Here is a 4915-nt window from a genome sequence, read left to right as displayed (position 1 = left end):
AAAAAATGATAATAGAATGATAAGCTGATATGTTTGGTGTAAAACATCATGATTTTTTTTCTCTTCCAACTCTTTTCAAATAGTACTCTTATTCTGTTTTGTGTAGTAATAGTGATAGAGCCAAGCATACTACAGTGTTACATGAAAAATGATTTCATAAGGAATCTACGATTATATCTCTGAAAAGCCTCTGGTAGTCGGTTAAGGCTTTGTGAATCTTGGCACTGAAAAATCAGTTTTCTCCTTTAGTGACTGTTCTGTTTTTAGAGCAAAGGTCCTACTTTAAAAATGTCGATTCCACTTTAAGCACTAGATCGAACTATTTGGCTTGGATCCCAAGAACTAATTCTTATGATAAGGTTTTTCTCTCTTAAAGACCTCTTTCTTTTATGTGTGAAGGATTATTCTGTATAATCATTTTTAGGTGAGCCTCATGAGATTTAGTCACATTGGAACCACAGATTGATTTTGTTAACTTTCAGGCTCAGAAATTTGATATGGTTGGTTTTTCCCAAATAAGATCAGAGTGTAAAATCAGATTCTATTTTTGGACCACAATGGGTAAAGGAGCTGAGACTCACCAAAAAGGGCAAAACCAGTCTTTTACTATCTTGTGTACATTCCTCAAGCCAGAAAGTTGAGAGAAACAAGTTAAGGACAAGGGTAGGATTTCCCATCAGATCACATGCATGGTGCTTAGTAAATGTTACCTTCATAGGGAAAAGTCCTTTAGAAACAAGAAGTAGAGCACAACCCAGAGTTCAAGGGAGAGGACTATTCTGGGAAGATTCTAAAAGAAATTGAAAATACCTCAGTCTGAGCAGCAATAGAAATAGAATTCTTACTTCGACCAGAAGTCTGCATAGCATGGTCATATAAGGTGATGACCAACAACAGACCCACAGGCTACCTGTGGGTACTTAGTTTATGATTTAATTTAAGCATGAAATTAATCTACTAGCGATGTCACACACTGGCTGTTCTCATACCCCTTTCTGTGGGAATATGCCCTGCCTAGGGTTTGTGCTCTCTAAAGCATTTGTTTTCTGAACTATGTGTGAACCTTCCTGCCTCTTGTCCATAGCTGTTTGGACCAAGGGATGGGCAGTCTCACCAGCGAAAAGTCAGTTCATGAGCTGATCAGTACTTTTTGCCCATGGCATGGCACAAAAATATTAATTTAGGCAATCAGATTGCCTGTCTTGGGAATTTGAATCAAAGAAATAGAGAAAGACGTATTTGTTGGTGGTGGGCAACTGGCAGTTTACCAATTAGAGAGGTTGTGATGGTCACGTGCAAGTTAAAAGTTACAGAGCAGTGATCCCCAGCCTTTTGGGTACCAGGGACTGGTGCTCCTATGAAAATCTAATGCCTGATGATCTGAGGTGGAGCTGAGGCAGAGATGCTAGCATTGGGGAGCAGCTGCAAATACAAATGAAGCTTGCTTGCCCCACCGCTTGCCTCTTGCTGTGCAGCTCCTTTCCTAACAGGCCACTGACCTTTACTGGTCTGCGGCCCGGGGCATGGAGACTGCTGTTATAGAGGTACAGAAACTATAACCATTGGAAGCCAGTAGGTCGAGAGAGAACAGAGTAAATGAGTAAAGAAAACCAGAATCACCAGGAAAGAGAGAAAAATAAAAGACCGTACATCTTCAAATGGAGATGATTAAATTAGTTATTTCTAAGACCTGCCTTCCAGTTTCGATTGTCATTAGACCCTGTTATACTTAGGTGACTTGTCCTTGGAGTCTTATAAGAGTCCAGTTTTATCTTTATAGGAAAACTCCTTGAGATAGATTGAACAGGTATTTGTCCCTTGTAACCAGAAAAACCAGAAACCATTCCTCTTTTTCCAAGGATCTATGCTAATTAAGCTAAATTGTACCTAGTTATATTCTAGTTCTATAAACTCATCTGCTTTTTGGCTCTTAACAGCTTTATTAAGGTATAATTGATGTACAATTAACTGCACATATTTAAATTGTACCATTTGATGAATTGTGACATATGTATATACCTATGAAACTGTCACCACAATCAAGATAACAAACTTCCATCACTCCAAAGTTTCCTTATGCTCCTTTATAAGCCATCCTTCTCTTCATCCCTGTTCCCAGATAACCACTGATCTTTTTTCTATTACTGTAGACCAATTCATGTTTTACAGAATTTTTTATAAATGGAATCATTCATTATGTATTCTTTTTTGGCTGGCTTCTTTACCGTAGTTTGAGGTTCTTCCATATTTAGAGTATCACCATTTTATCTCTTTTCGCCGAGTAGTATTCCATTGGATATACCACAATTTGTTGATGGACATTTAAGTTGTTTCCAATTTGGGACTATTACAAATAAAGCTGCTATAAACATTTGTTTACAAGAGCCAACATTAATGTTGTAGAAAATAAACAATAGAATTAACAAAATTAAAAGCTGGTTCCATCTATGGCCATGCCACCCTGAACAACCTCAATCCCATCTGATCTCAGAAGCTAAGCAGGGTCGGGCCTGGTTAGTAATTGGATGGGAGACTACCAAGGAAGACCAGGTGCTGTAGGCATAAAAATAAAAAATAAATAAGGGATTGTAAACTGACAAGGTCCTTGCAATCTGTGAGGTCAAGGGTTGCCTCGCCTAAAAAAAAAACAACAAAAAACCTGGTTCCTGAAAACAATGACAAAATTAACGTGCTTTTAGCAAGATTGATAAAGAGAAGAAAATGTTTAACCAGTTTTAGAAATTGTAAGATGACTACAGATTTATTGCAGATTTAAAAATATTACAAGAAAATGCAATGAAAAGTTTTATGCCAGTAAATTCAGAAACAAAACATATTTTTCTAGAACTATATAGAAATCACCAAAATTATATCAAAAAAGAAAGAAAGCTGGAAGAAAGCACTAACCATCCTTCCAAATATCCTGCCTCCAGATGGCTTGTGCAACACCTAATTCTTTGTTATGTGAATATTTTGAAGCAGGATTGATCTGTAATATGATTTCGAAACATAGTTCCCATGAGTCTAGTTATTGTTTTTCTAAATGTATTTATATTTTTCAAGATTTTATTTATTAAAATAGATTTCTAGATATTAGAAATCTTAGTGTTTACTATTTATCTGATCTTATATCCAATTGGAGGATCTGGGTTCCAAAATGATAGCAGCAGCTTTCTGGGGGAGGGACTAGGGCAAGGTGGACTATGGCCTTTGGTTTGGAACATAGGGCCTGTAGAGCCCATAGTTTAGCAGGCCGACACTTGTCAAGAGGATTACTTATCAGGGAGTGAACTGGTTGCAGTTAATAGAGCAATTCTAAAAGAAGACTGAGTCTTCAATTGATACAACCAGTGTATACTTACAAGGGAGCTGTGTATATTTAGTTATAGGGATGAAGAGTCAGACAGGAAAGTCTCATGAAATTCAAGTTAAAACTCAGAGATTAAGGTTTTAAATAGTTGAGTTATTGGGATGTCAGAATCATAGTGCAATAAATCCTTGTCAGGATTTAGGATTAACAAAGGCAAGTTTATCATAGGCATAGTGTCTAAGAAAAAGGAAGATAGTGGAACAAGCACTATGTTAAATTGTTTTGATAAGGTTTAAACTGACATTTAAAATAAGATTAAGTCATCTGACCGCAATCTGATTATAAGAACCCACTACTTAACTTAAAATCCCACAAATAAATGTAAGTAGAAATAAAAAAATAAATAATTAATGTTAATATTTTGGTATATAGCTTTTAAACTTTTCTCTGTGCATAGAAATGTACACATCATAATTTTTTACTAAGCTGGATTTTATTACATGTATAATTTTGTATCTGCACTTTTAAAATGTAATAGATCATGAACATTTTTCTATAGAAATATATAATTGTCACCATTTTTAATGCTTCCATAATCTATATAGTAAAATCATAATTTTCTAATTTTATATTGGTCAACATGTTTACTGATGTTTTTACTTTTATAAGGAGTGGTGTAATAACTATCTTTAAACTGCGTCACTATGTACTTGTCCAATTATTTCTTTGGTACATATTTTTGAACTTCATGTACTTTCTGGATCAATAGGAATAAACATTTTAAAGAATTTTAATATAATTTCTAGGAACGTTTTACCAGTTTACATTCCCTAGCTTTGTCAAGTAACAAAAATAATACTCATAGTAATAATAGCAAACATCTATTAAATAATTACTGTGTGCCAATCACATGTCAAATATTCTACAATTTACCGAATTTAATCAATAGCAATTTTTCCCCAACCTTACTTATTTTTCGTTTTTGAGAAATTAATAGGTGAAAATTTATAGCTTGCTTTAATTTACTCACTTTGATTAATGGTCATATTTGACTTCTGTGTGTATTAATTAATCTTCCCAATCTTTTGATATTTTTCCATTGGAATACTGTCTTGTTTTTCTTTCCATTCATCCACTCTATCTTTTAGTTGGCGCACTTAATTCTTTTTCATTAAAGGTACTTATTGATAGGCATCTAGTTGTTACCATTCTTTATTCCTGTTTTTGATACATGTTTTTTCTTCTTAAAGAAGTCCCTCCAACATTTCCTGTAATATTGGCTTGATGGTGATAAATTCCTTTAGCTTATTTTTTCCTGGGAAGCTCTTTATCTGTTCTTCAACTCTAAATGATAGCTTTGCTAGATAAATTATTCTTGGCTGTAGATCCTGGGTCTAATATTTTTTTGCCAAGCCCTTCTGTCCTGCATAGTTTCTTTTGAGAAATCAGCTGCCAGACTTACGGGTGTTCTCTAATATGTAATAATTTGTTTTTCTCTTGCTACTTTTAATATTCCTTCTTTGCATTTAACCTTTGGCATTTTAATTATGATGTATCTTGGTGTGGGCCTCTTTGGATCCCTGGTTTTTGGGATTCTCTGAGCTT

At 34.7% G+C, this 4915-nt stretch overlaps 1 pseudogene; it reads left to right on the top strand.

Annotated features, from left to right (window-relative positions):
- The first annotated feature begins 2443 nt into the window (after positions 1-2443).
- LOC111736818 lies at positions 2444-2562 on the top strand (annotated as a pseudogene).
- The last annotated feature ends 2353 nt before the right edge of the window (positions 2563-4915 follow it).

Source organism: Pteropus vampyrus, unplaced genomic scaffold, assembly GCF_000151845.1.
Source record: "Pteropus vampyrus isolate Shadow unplaced genomic scaffold, Pvam_2.0 Scaffold22, whole genome shotgun sequence".
NCBI classification, from domain to species: Eukaryota; Metazoa; Chordata; class Mammalia; order Chiroptera; family Pteropodidae; genus Pteropus; species Pteropus vampyrus.
Note: the sequence above shows the minus strand (reverse complement) of the source record. Positions and strands in the feature narration are given on the sequence as shown.